Raw genomic sequence first — 19,837 nt, 5'->3', positions numbered from 1 at the left:
AAGCTTTTCCTTGTAGGGCAACGCATGACACGTAGGAAAAAATCACATTAACTTTTATTGCTCGACAGCTCACTCTCCTTGCTGGGGTCAGGTTGGAAACTCTGGGATTTAAAAAAGTTCCTTTTATTGCGCAGCAGAGTAATTCCTAAGTGTGTTAAATGCATGGGCATATGTGACAAAGATAATTTATAAAAGTAAATGTCTCTAAATATTGAAATTTCCTCTAAATTGAAAGTTCACATTTTCGTAATAAAGTAAATCCAAAAATGAACCCTGATTTACTGTGCATTTGTATGTAATGTTCAGCCCTTGACCCAACTTCAGCTCATTTTTTTCACATCATTTTTGGGTTTTCCCTCCTAATTTTATCCTTTCCATACACACTGATTGTTCTCTTTATCAATTAAGGAATGAATGGGAATTTTGTTCCACTTTAAATGTTCCTGAAGTTACCAACCAGGTCATAGACAGATGAAGTCAGAGAGCCCAACAACATCTTATCATGAACTTTGTTTCCCTGAGCCCTCAGAGCCCAATGCAAAAATACTGTCATTCTGTTTTCTATTTTTTCCTTATAATCCTTAGAACTCATATCATCTTTGCAGTCAGGAAAAAAAAAAACCAAAAAATACACATTTTGGCACATGCTTTGGTCTACATTTTGATTTAGCTCATCCTTATTTGATGCAGCACAAAAGTTATGCTAGAGCTGTAAGAAATTACTCCATGTATGATTAAACTTTAGAGCTCAGGAAGTTAGTCTAAATGCATTAGAATATTTTCTAGTATATTTTTCTGCAGGGTGTTTATGCTTTATAAAAGGAAGAGGTTGGGAATAGATACAAAAATGTAAGTCTAGCTTTGGCCACTGAATCAGTGAACGAAACTTAGGAAGAGATTTGTAAATATTTTAGCTACTGAAGATTGACTTAGTATTGTATGGGGAGAGGAATCTGGTTAGACTTTGACATGAAAGTCACTCACTGTGTGGGTCCCAACTCCCAATACATTATCAGTAATTCTATTCAGTTTATCAATCAACAGACTATTAATCAATTACTACACACCCAACCTTGGGCTGATAGAATCTGACACAGTATTGCCTTTCTTGTAATTGGTTTTTACTCCCTTAGCCAATAGACTCCTCTCTGGTGGCAATGGTTACCAAGCAAATGACATTTTTCTCTTTCAGCCTTTGGCAGTTCCAGACAAAATTACTCTATTGGACAGAGCAGTAGGAGCTCCTGTAGGAGCTTTACATTGCTTTGAGGGGAAAAAAAAAGCCCCACCCATTTAAAATTCCTAGAGTTCCAAGACTCTAGGATGTAAATGCTTATCTCTTGCTTTAGGATGTAGCATCTTTTTACAAAATATAATTCAGTGATAGATGGAACAGTCACTTTCAATTTTCTGTTTTGGGGCCAAGACCATATCTTATATTAAACAGGATGGTTATACAAAACTTTCAAGTCAGGTTTTTGGTGGTTTGGTTTTTTTCCTCCCCAGAAAAAATTCTATTTACTAAAAATGAAAATCATACAGGCCTTTGATTTTAAGTTATCTTTGCAATTCTGAAAGAGAATCTTCTGAGTTTAAGTGGAATACACTTATTTTCCCACATCTTGCTTTTCAGCAAGAGCATAAAAGGAAGAAAAACATATGACAAAATGAAATATTCCATTTCTTTCCCAAAATTTTGTATAATTTTTTAGGAATTTTACGCAGCTATATCTTTGTGTTCCAGTAGATTTTTTTAAACAACATTTTTATCCCTGCAAGCCAAAGTGCAAGTGAGCTCATATCTAAAATAACCTTCTAGAATTCTAAAAGAAGGATTTTCAAAAGGGACTGCTCATCTGCTATTCAATTGTATTTAATTATAGCCCAGCGTAAGCGATAACAATTTCCTGCTTTTGCCATTCCTTTTATGGGAAGATGGACTGAATTATTTACAGTTACACTCAGCAAAATAATCAAGTCATTAAAGCAAAATTGGGCCACCTGCATGTAAACACTGAGATAAACAACAGACCAAAACTGCTTTGGCTGCCATCTAGCACTGCAAATGTCTAAACTTTCCCCTCACAGCCACATTTGACCAGAAAGCACTAAAAGTAAGCTTGACATTTGCTCAAGCTCTTTGGGCTGATCTTTATGCACCCAGAAGATATTTTTTTGTAGTGTAATGACAAGATGCAAGTGTCCACAAGTAAAATTTCTTGCCGATGCTGCCACACCAGAGGCGCAGTGCCAGGGGCTGGAGTGGTGGAGTGCCATTGGAAGCTCAGGATGGAAAGGAGGGAGTGAAAGGATGAAGGAGAAGGATGCCAAGGGGTATCTCTGAGTACTCCTGTTCAGGATTTACCCTAATCGCTGAGAAAAAGGAGGAATACAGCTGGGGTGGGGAATATCAGCTCAAAGACCATTTTTATACCTTGTCTAAAACCAGCTAAACCCAGAAACAGGATTCAGTAGAGCAGGGACATCACCTTCCCATCCCAAACTGGGTGCCACAGCCACAAAGATACAGAGCTACGACCCCCATTGGGAATGCACTTGCACACAGATACATTCCCTGCTCTGCTCAAACAAAACCAAGGGGACCAGCAGGGATTCCACTCTTCAAAAATCAACAGCTAAAAGCACATTTGACAGAATTCTAACTTTTGACAGGGTTGTAGGTGCTTGAGCCTGAAGGAGGAGGCTCAGGGTCTGTATAGGTGAACAGAAATATCTTCATGTGATCCAAACAAGAAACCACAAGGATCTGTGCCTAATTCTGGAGCATCCCAGCAAGGTGATGGAGTGCCACAGCCCTCAGGTGTGGCTGTGCTGTCCCTAGAGCCCACTATGCTGGTCCCTGCACTGAGAGCTCTCCCTGCACACCAAGCAGCTCCGTACAGAGTTGAGCAGGTTCCTTTGGCACAGGCAGCTTGGGTGACTTTATGATTCTTTACTCGTATCCCCATTTGTCTGTTTAGCCCAAAAATAAATTTTACACCTTTAAGATTGGTTCTGAAAGTGAAGGGGGAGAAGAAGAAGCAGCACACAATTTGTTTTCAAACACTGCACTCACTCCCCCACATCCCTACTCCTAAACTGTGTTATATACAGACAGACAAGACCGAGCTCTACTTTACTTTTAATTAATTTTTAGCTAACTAAAGCAAAAAAAGTTCCATATAATTTAGTTTTTCCTTTTTCTTTAAACCTATTTAAAGCTACTTTAAAATGAAAACCCAAAAGAACACTAACAACTCACACCTGTAACCCACCAGGCCTGAGCCACAACATTTCCAGAGCCAAAGAGATTAACAGCAAACTAAATAAGCTAAGCTACAACCCACCAAAAAAACTTTCAAAGTTTATAATCTATTTTAAAACAACAAGAAATTTTATTATTTCATAGCATTCATTTTTTATACTAGAAAATATTTTGCCTATTAAATAAACAATTTTTTTCCACTTTTCTCAAAAAAAAAATTCCCAAACCAATTAAAGGAAAAACCACTTAAATCTACTTTCTAAAGAAACCCCTTCAAAATTCTTTCTCAGATTTAGCAAAGCCAGTTGCTTTGCCTGGAGAATATCTGCAGTGGGGCTTATAAAGCCCTAGCCACTTTTGCTTTCCCTTCAGATGCTAACTCTGGTATTCATCTGGGAGAGAAACAAATAAGGTATTTTCTGCCATGCAGTAAGATCCAAGCTACTTTTCAAAACAGCAAACATTTCTTTCAAAGAAACCTCACATCAGAGCTCCCCATCAGAGTTGCCAGAACTGTATTTCATAGGCAAAATGTTTCTTATTTACTATACTACATGTGCTTTTACATAGTGCTGCCCACAAGGACAAGCTCTCTTACAGATCCCTTGGGAGATCTCCTTACATGTGGCTTTGTGATATTTTTTAAAATTTATTTATGGTTTAATGATTACATTTCTTTCTCCTTGATGCTGTTGCATTAATTTAACCTAATTATGATTTTAACATAACAACCAGTAGCTATCCAGACTCTTCAGATTATTCTTTATCTATTTACTTTTAAAGACCAGTGTTACAGTTTTTCATTAATCTCCTTTCTTTTGGCTTTACTTCTTCAAAGTCAATACAAACACAGTAATTCAACATTTCCTGATGATTTCTAGAAAATGGGCATCTTTTCATCATCTAAAATGAGAAGGCAATTAAAAAAAAAAACACTTATTGTTTTATTTATATTACAAGTATCTTGCCACCACCCACCCCCATTTTGACTTTTAGGTGGAAGTTTTATTGCTCCTCTTTTCTACAAATTAGAATAAGTGCTTTAGCAGCACAATCAATTTTGTGTGCAATGGAGAGCAGCCTGGAATGCTGCCAATTTGATACTTCACTACAAAAGCAAAAAGACTTGTACAAATACTTACCCCTCATGAAATCTGAAAATTAAACCCACAACAGCCTTTCAACACTAAATCCTATTTATTTCTCAATATAACTTGTTTAAGCTGAACACAGGCCACATTTTGGCACAATTTTTCTGTTTTGTTTCATTTCATCACATATGCAACAAGCAATCATCCAAAGCTCTGAAATGGTCAAAGATTACTGAAGCTTTTAAACAGTGACTTTAAATACAGAGACAAATCAAGCCTCCTTGTAAAACACTACATTCAGTGAAGAATTGCATGGGAGATACCACAGCAGCCAATAAACTACAATGAAATTAAAATCTACTGGAAATCTACTGCATCTCTCAATTTTTGCTCCTATTTTTTGTAATCCCCATCACTGCCACATCCAGCTCTCTGTGTATTCTGCCATGGATTAGGTCTGTCTGCTCCTCACATCATGGAACCATTAAGCATTTTTCAGGCTAGGAATGTGGTTATGAATAACCTGTTCTTTTTCTTTGGTGTACCTACATGTTTTTTCCCCGTGATAAAAGGACTACAAGGCTAGATCAAATCTTTAAAAGTGTTTTCCAAAGAAAACATGCTATTGCTTTAACTTTGCCCCCCAAGGAAGGTTGCTGTCCCGCAAAGATCGTGCTAATTGACTACCTTTTAGGCTGCCAATTACAGCATCTATCTGCTATTTCCTGCAGATAATTGATCAGAGCACAAAATCTTCATTAAGTCCTGTAAGAGTTCTCCAGATTTGCATGGGAAAAGTCTGCCAGCTGCAAGGCTCAGGTAATTATGCTATTATGTCCCCAAAGTAGACAAAACAGAGCTTCATTTTTCAGTTAAATCTATACTAGCCTTTTAAAGAAAAAGACACTATTCAGAGCCACACACATGCAGCACCTTCTCTGTAGTGCTCTCTCCAGTGGGTCACCAAAGCATGGAAATTGGAATAGAGACTTATACCAGAAATAATACTGTACAGGTCCTTTTGTGGAAGCAAAAGGGTAAATAATATCCCAGATTATCTTTCCCACTAGCCAACACTCATTATGTTGCAAACTATGTCCAACTTCACCATTATGAAAGAAATAATTTCTTTCAAAAATGCAGAATTATAGGTTTTGCAAGCAGACACCCTCAGTATACTAAGTTTGCTTTATTTTTAAAATGGAAGATATTTTATTCTCCATCTCTCATGTATCCTAATAATCACTGTGTGTTCAAAGGCAATACTTCAAACTTTTACTTGGTTGTCACTCTTCTAAACCACTATTTGTATTTATTTTTTAAAAGCTGTTTACAAGTTTTCAATCCTCAGAAACATTTTTAACAACAATGTGATGGAGGCAACAGTAAAGGATCTCTGTCTTCCACAAAGCAATTAATTACTCAACTTGGAGAATGATTTTCTTTTTCTATTTAAGAAGAAAGAAAATAGAAACCAAAAGGATGAATATGGCATGGCCCAGTGGACTAGTGTTGTTTACATAGCTGAATAAAATTCAAATCCATAATGTATCAGTATTTCTTTTTTCTTTTACCCTGAGGTAACTCAGTTCCACTGAGGCTGGGAGAATCATCCTTGATGTTCAGCACTGTCACAGGGCTGCTCTAACCCTGCATTATGCACAAGATTTATTAGCAATACAATTTTTCCCTCATTCTGTTCAAACATTTCACAGTCATTAATTTTGTTTTCTAATCAAATAATGCTCTGCAAGGAAGCCTGGAAGTGCCAGGGGTCAGAATTGCAGCTGGTATGAATGAAAGCAGATCTGCTGAAGCATCAGGGAGCCATGTCTACACACACATCTGAAGCTGTGCCTTCTCTGCAGCTCCTCTCTCCCCAACACGCTCTCCATCACTTAAATTGTGAAAGTATTTCAAGACTCATAAAAAAATCTTGTTCTTTTACTTGGCACATTTGAATTTCACTCCAGATTTAGCTCAATTATTACTTTGCCTTTAGACAACCCTGCCAGACAGACATTTTGGTAGGTATTACAATAGACATTCATTATCAGAAATCTGTGTGGCTTTCTCTTTCCTAAACTAGATATTTATTATTTGTGAGCAGTTGATTCTGCATCATTAATTCATGCCCTCACAGTTTCTTACATTTGTTACTGTGATTTTTCTTAACTCTTCTTCCAATCCTGTATTTTTATTAGGGAAGATTACTAAACTAGTAATCTAATCTAGGTTTGGTTTATTTGCATTCTCTATATACTTTCTTTTATTGTTTCAATACAGAGGCATTCTTGGTAAAAAAACCCAAAAAAAAAAGTTGTGGGTATTTTATCCTTACAATCCCTAGCTTATCAAAGTCAGTGCTGGTTGATAACCAGTTCTTCATATGATTAGTTCCCCTTTGACTCACCACACAGATCAGCTAAATAAAAAAACCCCTTACCACTTTATAAATTCAGCTAAAATTCATTTAACAGCTGAACAACTGGTTTTGAATGTAACTCTTTCACAAAGTGAATGGTGGTTTATGTTATTTCCCATTAAACAATGGGCCTATGTTATATCAAACACATGCATTAAAAACCTGAGTACAAAGAACACATTTAAGAAATCTTGGAAATAAGGTGTTCTGTGCTTGTTTCTAGTTGAGAAGGCTTCAAATACAAAGTGACATAAGGTTTACAAAGCTCTTTTAGCATCTTAATATTTACAGTAAGCAACATGCTGTATATTCAAAGAATGTAAACTTTAAACTGCAGCTACAAATATTTACTATAGATTTGTTATATAAAGAGGATGATCCAGACACGTTAGTAGAAATTCCTCCATTTGTGTAGCACAGGGCACAAGCATAACCCCAAAGTAATACCAGGGTTGCTGTCCCTGCTTCTTCACTGCTGTAACACAGGGGTTTTTTTTATCCATTGGGTTCATGTAACACAGAAGGAATTATTGAGACCCCATTTATCCCGTCATAAATTCTCACCTCTCCTTACACCTTTCCCTTCCACTGATAAGCTTCAGCTATACCAAAATAAAAGCTTCAAACTCAAGAAAAATTATAGTTGTCTTGCAAGTTCTATTGCCCAAATATGAAATATAACAAAATAGGAAAGAAGAAGACAAGAGCACGAACAAAGACTTTAGAAATTCTCTTATTAATAGGATTGTCCATGCCAAATGACAGTCCTCTCCCTCCCTCCCACCACCACCCTTTTCCAAAAGCTGTTTATAGCCAGTTCCAAAGCTACTTTTACACTGCTCTTCCAAAATGGAAAGTTTGATTTTAAACTTCTCCTGCTTTCATTTAGTGGATTGTCTCATTTGTATAATCTAAATGAGATTCTGCTTCTGCTCCTTGGAAAGTATCCTGTTGTTTTTTTTTAATTTAATATCTCTCGCTTTCGCCAGATCTTAACTGGGACAAAAACTTGCAGCTGTATTTGAAACTAAAAATAAAAACCAATATATGCCAGAATAATTGTGGTACAGAGGAGTTTGGTCTTGTTCCTAGATTCTGTTTGAGACATTGACACATGGATTGCCATATCATGACACACACCTGCTCAGAGAAATTTTCATTGCTAGCAGCCAAAAATAACAAATATTGGACCACTCCAAAGCTTTCATTATGTCTGGTCTCACACCCTGGCTATTCAAGTCAGACCAAAAATTAAACCCATAGGCCACAAGAGATTCTTGGGTGTGTTTAAAAGCTTCTTAAACAATTTATCCAAAGACAAATAATTCATCACACAAATGGATGGGTGGGGCTTTCTTATTTTGCTCCATTCATTCTCTTGCACACGAGAAAGCCCAGAAGTGAGCCTCACTGCCTCTCTGATTATGGATGGGTTTACATTTCTGAGTGCTTCCAGGTCTAAATGTTTCTGGGAAAGGCTGAGGAGAATGCAAGGTTGGAAGAAGAACCTCCAATGACTGTTCATCCCTTTTAAAAATGGTTTCTGAATGAAGACAATGTAGTCTCTAAAATGTGTCTGTCTCTTACCTCTGAGTAAAAAGTAAGATTTTATATATACCTTATATAAAGTAGCTATTTAGGTGGCTAAAAACATGTGAAATGCACTGCAAATTAAAGCAATACTTTCAGTCTCTATGTGTGGGATAAAATTAATCCTTATGAAGCAAATATAGTTATTAAAACCCATTTATACACAAGCATTTCAGGATTTCCTGGGTGGCAATTTTCTTATGCTATGACATCACACTACACCATTCTTTATACTGTGATATGCATATAGCTGTTCAACAGTTCCAGTAGAATTTATGTAACAGAGAGATTCTTTGATATGCATTTCACCAACAGAGTAATCACTATTCCATAAATTATTTCAGACCAATTGCAGGGCAACACTTTTCCTCCACACCTGATCCAGTGGAACATACTTTAAAAACCCCAGTAAAGCTTTTTATCTTTTATTCTAAAAGTACACTGACTGCTGTCATAGACTGGACAACAAAAAGTACTTCCTTCAAATTCCAACCATAATTTAGTAGGGTGCAAAATGGAGTTCCATTTTAAATAAACACATATCTTTGAAGTCTGTGAAGAATTTCCTTCTTTTTAGCAATTTCAAGCACAGTGCCAGCAGTCATCACTTGCACAGCTACTTCTCTGAAGTAGTTGCAGTAGATGTAACTTCCTCTCTATATCTCTGCCTGGAAAACCTAGCTAGACTGTCAGCAGAAAACCTCCACCAGCAAGGGTCCAGATCCACATAGGTGGGTAAGAGGGAGTAAGACACCCTAACAGCAATTGAGTGTTTTAGATAGATGTAAATTGTTTATAGCAACTACTTGTGAAGACACTGATTTGCAAACCATCTATTTGTCCAGAGAATACGTGGATGCCCCATCTCTGGAAGTGTTCAAAGCCAGGTTGGATCAGTAACCTGACCTAGTGAGTGACATCCCTGCCCACAACAGGGGGCTTGGAACTAGGTGACTTTTAAAGTCCTTTCCAATTCTATAACTCTGATTCTATTTCAAGTCACCTTTTACTTCAGTCAATGCTCATGTTACAAAAAAAAAAAAAAACCTTTGTGAAGCATGACTAAAACAGTATATTAAAATCAGATTTGGTGATTTGCAACGGTTTTTAGTATGGAACCATTAACCAAATGAAGTTTTCAGGTTTAATTCTTGTATGTGAGCAGAAGGCCAAATTTCTCAACATTGGTAGCTGGTCATGACATTTAGGAGGTAGAAGACATGTAGAATTAATTTATCTCAGGAGTTAATATTTCCTATATATAAATATGCCTAGAGAGAAGAGAGGAACTCAATTGCAGCTGTACAAGGGAAAATTCTGTCCCTGCATGCCACCAATTTATGTTATATAAACTGTGGATGAAGTCCCATATTTAAAACACCATCATCTGGCACTTAAAGAACAGGCTGGTTTTAAATCATCCCTGAAGTTCTGGACTGAATTCCTGTACCTCTGGCAATGATAGCAGTATTGATTTCTACACAATCTAAATTTCATTATATTAGAGAGTTCTTGTGCAAAAACCTCAGCAGATTTAAAAAAAAAAATAAAAATGAGAGGGTTGTGATGGTGGCAGGCACGTTGTGTGCTCTGCTTTCTTTCCAGGTTTTTGCAGAAGAATGTAGAAAATACTACTACATCTCCTACCACTTCAAGGGAACAAGCTTCTCCAGGAGCAGCTGCAGCAGATCAAACAAGTAATGGAAGCCTCTAACTCTCATGCTTTTTGGAAGAGCTAAAAAGACAACTCCTGCCTCCTACCCATGTAATTTACAAATTAATTTCAGCAGAAAACAAAAATTCTGAAGGGCCTTCCCCTCTGCCTTGTATAATTTAATTCTCACTTCAGATGTAAAGGGTCTGTGGCAAAACTCCACACTTGTTTACAGAAGTTAAGCCCCATGTTTACCCAGTTATAACTAAATCAAAGTTTTCTGCCACAGCATTCTGTTTACTCGACTCACTTGGCTCCCTTCACAGCGCCTTTAGTGACACATCCAAATGTTTTGTGGTTGGTAGCTGTTGTCTCCTAATCTTTAGTGACAGCTCAGCTCAATCTGGTGTTTTCCAGGCTTGGATAGAAGACAGAAAAATAAATATATTTTTTTCTTATATTCACTGACATTTTTCCCTCTTTTTTTTTTTTTTACCAAACACTCTCTACAACAGAGGTTTTCTGCTTTTCACTTTTTACGACTGAGCTTTCAAATTCTGAGTCTTAATTGATCTCCATGGCCTGAGATGTTTCTCACCATCTTACTCATGCTTAGGAAAAGATGTTTCTAGTGACAAAGACCTTAAAGAAATTATTCATTTATTTGCTATCTGATGTAATAAAATTCCTGTATAAAGAAGTAACTTTCCCCTCCTTGGTTTTCCTCACCTCCTTTGCTAAACATTTTAGAAAGAAAAAAAAAAAATCTCAGCTGGAGATAAGGGGGCAACACTGAAAGAAAACTGTGATGAAGAGCAGCTCATAAGATGGTCTGTGAGACAGAAAGCCATTAGTTTTGAATAGCTCTGGTCACTTGTAGTCACACAAGCAAGAAGAAAGGAAGAATTTATCAAGCCGACACTGTCTCCCTGCCCCGAGTGCAGAGACCGATCATTTTCTGTCTCTTGGCTAGTCTTTGTAATAAATATAGGCTTGGTGTGTAATGAAAACCAGCTGAGTGTTTCTCAAGGTACAGATGCTTTCTTTTCTTCTGATTCCAGCTAAGATTGTTCTTACTCTTCATAATCTCTCACAGCTGCCAAAAATCCATCTTATCGTTGCATGAGGTGAAGTTTCCATTAACAGCTATTATGGTAGCAGAGGTCAGGCGACCAGTGTCAAATGAGCTGCTAAAGAGAAACACTGTGCTAGAAAATCCTGTACTAGGGAAGAAAACCTCAGCTGAGGTGTGTTTTATTATTAATCTGAATCGTTGTTATGTGCAGATGTGGCTGGGCTGTGCTGCTGACAGACCAGTTTCTGATGTCCGGGAAAAAGACAGGGAAATTTGGGGTGTGGATGAAGTGGGAATACACATCCACTTGGCTGGCTGAAGAGGAATTTTAATAGTTTTGATGATGTTCAATCTGTCAGCCAACCAGACTGGCTGCTCCTTAGGCTGAAGGGCTCCAATGAAGGAAACCGTGGCCATAAACATCACTTGCACACATACATTTCAGCACTCACATTGCTGCAGGTGTGGTTCCTGACTCCCAGTCATGGCTGGGGAATAAAATAAAAGCAATAAGGATAATAGCCCTTAGTTTCCAATCACCTAATGGAAAATGAGAAGTTTCCCTCAAAAAGAAACAGCTCCATCTCAAACTCTTTCCCTTTGAAAAGGCCTTCCTCTAGTTAAAGCATCTGGATTGAACACATTCTTTGTTGATATCAAATAGCAATATTTTAATGCCCTTCCAGTATGATGGTATATTTTCTTTTGGAATTATCTACCTGAAAAACATATTGCATGAAGACATTTTGAATAGGAACACCCTGAATGTGTCTTTATAACTCTCTCTACATGATAAGTGCACCAAAGCTATAATCATACGGGCAGACACACTTTGCAGTGCCAGTTGTTAATTGTCAGTGTGCTACACAGTGAACAAAGACAGAAGTAGGCAAATAAAAAAAACAAGTTTCAATAGATTTCAGAATCATTTTGCAAACTCCCTTAATTTTAAAATAATGAAAAGCACAGTTATTTAGAAAAGCCTCACCAAAATATTGACTACCACAATGTATTTTAAAAATCACTTTTGACATTTCAAAATATAAAGGAATAAAATATTTACAGAAAATACTGGCTATTTCTCAAATAATCACAACATTTTTCTCTCTACAATACCTCAAAATTGAAGGTCCTAAATTTTAAATACAGACACTACCAAAAACGCCACAACTATGAGACACCAACACTATTGCAATATCTCAGTAACATCCTATTGAAACATGGCCACCCTTCCTCTTCCAAAAAGCCATCTTGCAAATTTATGTGTCAGGTTGTGTGGAGAATTAGACTTGTCTTGTCAGCCAGCAGCATTTTTGTGTGACATAGAAAACCATTTCCCACACAGAGGTGTGAAGATCCTGCACTTCATTTAGTCCCATGTTTTGCAGCTTAAAAAAATCCTTGCTCTAATTAAATCATTATAAAGTTCTTACAAAATTACTCACAGCAAACCCCATTGTTGCAGCACACGTGGCAGTCGAGACAGCTACAACACACAGTTTCATCACAGAATTTCAGGATTCAATCCACACAGAGTAACTCCACTCCAGAAGGCTGCAAGTATCTGTTCCTCTTGTCCTTCAGCCCAACCTTTATCCCCTGATGTTGATGCACTGCCCCTGTGTGCCCTCTGCTCCCTTTGGTGGTTGCTCAGTGTCCCTGGGCACTCATTGCCTTCAATGCTGCTCACCTGCTTCCCACAGCTGTGGCCCATTGGCCATTCCCAATTGCCACAAGCTGTGCCTACAGCAAGGTTCAGTCAGAGACAGCATCCAAGCAATATCTAGATCTTAAAACAGCTGACAGAACTAGAACAGCAAGTAATTGTGACACAGAGCTGACAAAGCCCAACAGGTGTCTTCAAGACCAGATAAAACCATCTACATTACAATGCACATGAAAACTACCATGTCTCTTACTAAACCATAAAGTGGATACATCTACCTGGAGGGGCAAAAACACTTAGGGTAAAATGATCAGAATAGAAACACAAAGCTTGGTGAAAGGTACTCGTCACAAAATGCAGAACATTAATTACTTTAACAGAACCAATTTAAAAATTCCAATGGTCAGGAGATACATGCATGCCTAAAAGACAAGTCCCAAAGCAGCGTTTTGAATTATATATTACTTTATCTATTAGGAAGTAACAGTTTTAGAAACACAAGCTCTTCTGCATTCCTCTTCCCCACAAATGACCTCAGAAACAAATCAAGTAACTTCTGACTTACGTGTCTGGTAACAACAGCAGCTGAGGGTGGAATGGGTGATTTGGCTTCCCAGTATTCCCAGCTGGTCAGTGGCAGCACATGTCACACTTGAGATGGCCACAACACACAGCGCATCACCATAGAATTCCAGAAAGCTTCAACCCACACAGAGTAACTCCACTCCAGAAGGCTGCAAGCACCCACCCTTCCTGTCCTTCAGCCCAACCTTTTATCCCCCTGATGCTGATGCACTGCCCCTGTGTGCCCTCTGCTCCCTTTGGTGGTTGCTCAGTGCCCCTGGGCACTCCCTGGCTCATTGCTGTCAGTGCTGCTCACCTGCTGCTCACAGCTGTGCCCACTGGGGATGAGGCTCAGCCACAGCCCCACCCCAATCACCACAAATTGTGTGCCTACAACCCCATGGCTGCTGACCTGTTGGAGCAAGTCCAGAGGAGACCACTAAGATAATTAGGGGGATGGAGCACCTCTCCTGTGACAAAAGGCTGGGAGAATTTCGGGTTGCTTGGTCTGGAAAAGTGAAGGCTTCATAGTAACCTAATTGCAGCCTTCCAGGACCAGGGAGCCTGCAAGAAAGATGGAGAGATACTATTTACCAAGGCCTGGAGTGACAGGACAAAAGGAAATGGCAAAAGCAGAAAGAGAGTAGATTTAGCTTAGATATTAGAAAGAAATTCTTTACTGTGAAGATGGTGAGACACTGGAACAGCTTGCCAAAAGAAGTTGTGGATGTGCTATCCCTGGAAACATTCCAGACCAGACTGGATAGGGATCTAAACAACCTGCTCTAGTGAAAATTATCCCTGGCCATGGCAGGGAGGTTGGACAAGATGATCTTTAAGGTCCCTTCCAAGCCAAATGATTCTATGGCCTGCAACTTTGGCAGTCAATTTGAGCAAATCCAGCACCCAAGACTCTACCACCAGAACCTGGAAGTTCACAAGTGCTCTGTGGCAATGCCATCACCACAGCCACCGTGAACCTGGGTCCCCAGGGCCCCACAGGCTCTGGCAGAGAAGGAGCAGTACGGGTTCTGGAGGATAATTGGGAAGCACAGAGTGTTATCTGTAGTGTCTTCACAGAGCTCCACAAACAACACTCTTAATCTGTACCTTCTATGATAAAGAAATGCTATAGGAGCAGAAAAATGCAGTACTAAGTAGGTTTTTCTATGCTCTTCCCTGCTGAAAGCCGTGGTGGATGTTTCAGTGATGAAGCCAAATGATCTGGCTTCATCACTGAAACTGCAGCCACTCCTTAGTTCACACAGAAATATATTGTCTTCCTCAGTGCTAACATGTCAAGAAAGGCATTAATTGATAGCTTTGAACCAAAATAATGTTGAATTAAAAAGCCACTATCTTTTGTTTTATAGAACTCACAATTAGCCTATATAGACACCAAAGTGGTTTGGGTTTTTTCTTTTCCTAACTGAGAGAAGACTTACATATATGTCATGATTTCTGGTGAAAATTTGGTGTGTTTCAAAGTATGGTGATAATAGGAATACCAGATTAATGGGCATCTCTGTTGGATTAATAGGAACAGGGCATGAAAGTGAAAACTTACATTACTAAATAAAGACAATAAACTCTATTTGGAATTGCACTTTGAGTGACCAATAGATTACGAAGAACATTTCTCAAGATGTTTATGTTAAAACAAATCTTTTGTAACCTGTGCTCTGTTCCTAAATGCTGGGGTCCTCTTTAAATATAAGACTGAGATTACACAAGGATAAAATGGTTAAACAGTAAAACAGATACAACAGTTGGACTTGATGGTCTTAAAGATCTTTTCCAACTTAAATGATTCTCTGGTTCTACAACATCAGCATTTCTATTGTCCTCTTAATATTACAAGCAAAAAGAGCAGTCTGCATGCACAAATCTCTGACAAAATTATTTTCAAGGTTCCTGTAGTTTAGCACGTTTCTGTCTTCCAAGCAAAATGGGAAGTGAACCCAGACTGAAAGCAGAACAAGGTGGGTTGGCTGAGGAAGGCTGTCACAGCCTTTGCCAGACAGCCACATCTTGCTGCAGGGCTGGCAATCTTTTAAGCTGCCCTTTACATGCCAAGTCTCTCTCCTTCATAAAGGAGGGAGGATTTTACCACCCTACTTGCAAATACCCGCAGAGAAAGATATAGTGAATTGCATCTAAGGTGGACAGGACCCCTGTGACCCACCTCCCCCCATCACACAAATCACTGATGGACGAGATCAGCAATAATACAAGTATGATAAACTCAAGACAGGAACTGAAATAAGAAAAAAATGTGAGAACAAACTAAAATCTGTTTCTACCATCAAGATGCAGCTGTAGACATTAGTGCCACAGGAAGAGGTGGAGACAAAACCTGATAATAAAAAGTTATTGCAGGATACACAAACATAAAAAAATATATAGATTTGAAAGTAATGTTAAAAATGTTTGGCTTTTATCAGCATCACACTCAATGTAGCTCATGATTCTTTTGCTTCCTTAGCATTACACACTTCTTTGTGGACTATGACCAAACACCAGCAGCTGCAAGGGCAGGGACAGGGCTGATTTAGTGTAGTAGCTCCCTTATTTCCTCTAGTTTCTGTCTTCCTCGCAGTAGGAATCCATCACATTTATATGCACCAGAGCAGAAATAACAGTATTTCCAGTTAAAACTCTTACACAAGCTCTGCTTTGTTGGTTACTATTATATTAAGTCAGGAATTTTTTTTTATATTGAGAATTTTTTTATAAAAGTCAGATGTTTTAATCCATGTTTCTTAGAAAAACTTTTGATTTCATTAAAAATCCACTGCATTAAAAAATAAAAGTATTACATTTGTTACAGAAAAAAGTAGATTGAGAAAATATTAACACAGTCATGGTAAAATGCCTTTTGTCACTGCATTGTCATCTCTTGATTAGGGTTCCTGATCAAGTAACTTATTTTTTGATGCTTTACAATCCCTTCTCTTGTTGAACCTGGTGCTTCATGAGAGCTGTCTGAGCCCTAGCCCACAGGGGAAATGGGTGCATAAAAAACCCAAAGTAGTTTTCACTGGTCATCATATCCACACTCCCAGACAGATTTTTCATTGGGGCACCTTTTGGGTTTCTTTCCATAGATAATTTAATTTCCAAGTAAAACATGAAATGAACAGTTTTACATTTAAAAACAGCTTTGATAAATAACTTTCAACCTGTCCTACTCATTACTGCACACTTAGCATTTCCATGTGTGCTGAGGAGATGATATTATACCTGAGTTAATCATACATGCACTGAAATACATAACTGCACCTTCAGCATCTGCAGGAGAGTTCTGACAGGCTGGCAAATAACCCAGGAGCTGCAGCAGACCCTGTTTCCGAGTTTGGCAACTGGAAAATAAAAGCATCAGAGGCACCAGGGCAGTAGAGCAAGACAGTGTGTGCTGGCAGGCTGAGCTGGTTTTCCTCTCTGCATAAGCAGAATGGTGCATGGCTGGGTTTTCTGTCAGGGAGCCAGAAGTTCATAGGTAGTGGGGCTGAGTCGATCCAGAGGTAACTGGAGGGAATTTCACTCACACTCCAGCATTGTCCTCTCAGCACAATGCTGGCTCCTTCCAGCAGTAACTTCCTTCTCCCCTCCACCTTCTCTGCCGTTTTCATTATTACTGCTGCACTCAATAAGGTAGCAACATATGCACTGTTTTTTCCCAGTCCAGCAACAGTAAGTGTTAAGTAGATGATAGCTCCAAAATGCAACGTGTATATCATATTTTGTGACTAACACAATCTCCCAATCAGGACATTTTGATCTTCCAGTTATAGCTAGGGACTTTGGCAGGAAATGATCTTTTTACATGCTCTCATAAACTGTCAGAAAGTCTGGTTTTGGTTCACTCTTTCTGCTAAAGAACACCAATAGTTTCTCTTTGGTTTCCCAGTGTACATTTACCAAGCTGATAAAGGCTGCAAGACAGGTCAAAAGAAAAACTTGGTTTATTTTCTTTTATTTTGGCAGTGATAAAAGTGTGGAGTCCATTTTAAAACCAGGAGAAAAATAATTGGCGTGTCCCAGTTATTTTTTATACACAGGCACACATGAATGCATGCACACACAGATTTTAGGGGTTTTTTATGGGTACCTTCTTGACTTGCAGCCAAGTCATGTCAATGCGAGCCAGCTCATGTATTTAATTGTATCAGCATATAATGGCAGACAGATTTTCTTCCTTTCTGTGATGCAGCACGAGAAACTTTCCTAGGAAAGCTTGTTTTTCACTAGGAAACAGGAGAGTGCATGGTAAAAGAAGTAAACCCCCTGCTTCCATCGTCCAAAAGAGATTAAAAACACAGACGTATCTAGATGATAAACTGAAACACAGTATCGTGCCCTCTGTGTAATTTATGGAATACATGCCTGAACTAATAAACGCCTCAGGGAATAGTTAGTGGTGAGTGGAAGCCTTAAGTGCAGTGGTTACATTAAAATCAGGCTAGACTAGCTAGTGCTTTGCTTTTAGGTACAGACAACAAAACAGAAGTTGCAGTCCAAAACTCAGAAAAACCTGCTGAACTTTCAGCCCTCTATGTCTCTGTCTCCCTTTCCACAAACACAGCTCTCTCAGTAAATCCCAAGCAGGAAATAACAAAAAAATTGCTTGGAAAACACTGATAATGCTGTTCTGTTATTATGGTTAACATTCAGCAGAATATGCAAAATAATACAGATTATGTCTTTATGTCAAAAGAGAACAAAAAAGGCTGCAAGTTCTTTTTCCAGCATGTTGGGTTGAAGGTAAGGTCATTGCTTGCCAGCAGGCTATGACTGACTCTAATTAAACATTTTTTATACCACTCATCTGCGGCTGGGGAACATGTCATTAAAACACAGGAAACATTAATCTACAGATTAATGCTATAGAAAGAAAACTTTTACACAATCTTTACTCAACAATTTAAAGAAGCTTACAAAACCTTAACCCTTGGGATACCACAATGCCACCAGCTAGTAAGAGCTCAAAGTGGATGTTATTCTGATAATTACCTGTTTCTTCATCAAATCACATGTTTTGCACCCGTGTGAGGGTACTTATCCCAATACTGTTCCATTTTGCCTCCACACTCACAGACCTTGGAGAATTGGCTACATGTATTTGCTGCATTTTTGACTATTTGGAACAAACTTCAAATGCTTTTCAGAAAAATGATCACTAAATCCCTATGTTTCAGGCTAGTCAAGTGCCCAGCATATACTGTTCTTTATTCATTATTTATTTTTATCAAGCACTGTGGTCCATCTTGAAGCAATTGCATTGCTATATAAAGGCATCTCCATGCTAGCTCCATCTGCTTATGAAACCAAGTAATGTTCTGGGGTAGGAGGGTAGAGACAGAGGGGAATTTATGGATCAGCACAGAGTTCTATGCTCTTGTCTGTTTACCAGAAGTATACAAAATTTGCTGTTGCTTCTGAGGTGATACTTAGTTCTTGCACTGAATCCCCCCTTTTATTTTCTTTCGTTTCTGTAAGTTATATTTAAGTTCAAACCCCTTAAAAATGGGTTTACATAGATTAGAAATCGTGTAACTAGTAACGTTCATTTTGTCTTAGGTTTTACAAATCTATATACCTACAGAGCACATTCAGTATTTTTGTAGGCATGCAACTGAAATTGAGGACATTTTCTATTAGTACCTATATATGAATATGTATAGATGAAGAAAGAGAACATTTATATATGAATATGTATAGATGAAGAAAGAGAACATTTATATTTAATGTTTCAATCTGCACTTTTAGAAACGCAGCACACAATTTCACCAGTAGCATATTATCACTGCTCTTACTTTTCAGGTTTTTTCATAACAAAAAGTCTGTCATCCAGTCCTCACTGTTACAAAAGCATTTAGTTAAACAAGTTCAGATTTTTGCTAGAACCATGGTGGAAATATTTACAGTAAAACTCACCTGGCTTCAAGTGTTGTTCCAAAGTTGAAATTCAGCCCAGTCTTGGAAGTTCACAAAGGTTCATTAGCTTATTTGAGCAAAACCCAGGCTCGTTTTCAAGTAAACTTTGGCTGATATTTAGTTCTAGATAAAGGGCACAGTATGATAGTGATATGATTAAAATGGCTTGAATGCAATCCCTCTGTTCTTTCTTGTGAAGTGGAAGACAAACATTATTGTTTTGGTTACCCATTCAACACTCATAAAATCGGCCACTCACTTTCAGAGGGAGGTTTACTGCTCATGCTCACAAATACTCACCGAGCAGCCAAAGGATTTACACAGCTTAAAAAATACAAAATGTGGGCAAGTGAAAGCATGGCTCGTTATTTAGGGAGTTAAAATGTCTCCAAAACTGGAACAAGCAAAGTGCATTCTACATTAGCAAGACAAAAAGGGAAAACAGCATCCTCCAAATCCTTACAGACTTTAAAATGTATTCCACATCATCACTTGGCAGATTTATGAATTAATTGTTTCTTATTGTTCATTAACCCAGTGACCCAGATTTTACTGCAGCTCAGATCCAAA

The 19,837-nt window shown here is 38.3% G+C and overlaps 1 long non-coding RNA gene across 1 annotated transcript in view; it reads right to left on the bottom strand.

Annotated features, from left to right (window-relative positions):
* LOC110484355 (uncharacterized) overlaps positions 1-19,382 on the bottom strand; it is a 38,029-nt gene extending 18,647 nt beyond the window's left edge. Inside the window, exon 1 of the long non-coding RNA XR_002467733.3 lies at positions 19,268-19,382. This is a non-coding gene — a long non-coding RNA (uncharacterized LOC110484355). The remainder of the gene's footprint in view (positions 1-19,267) is intronic.
* Positions 19,383-19,837: the final 455 nt, after the last annotated feature.

Source organism: Lonchura striata, chromosome 4, assembly GCF_046129695.1.
Source record: "Lonchura striata isolate bLonStr1 chromosome 4, bLonStr1.mat, whole genome shotgun sequence".
In the NCBI taxonomy this organism is placed as follows: domain Eukaryota; kingdom Metazoa; phylum Chordata; class Aves; order Passeriformes; family Estrildidae; genus Lonchura; species Lonchura striata.
The sequence above is the reverse complement of the archived record's forward strand: the minus strand, read 5'-3'. Positions and strand labels throughout refer to the sequence as shown.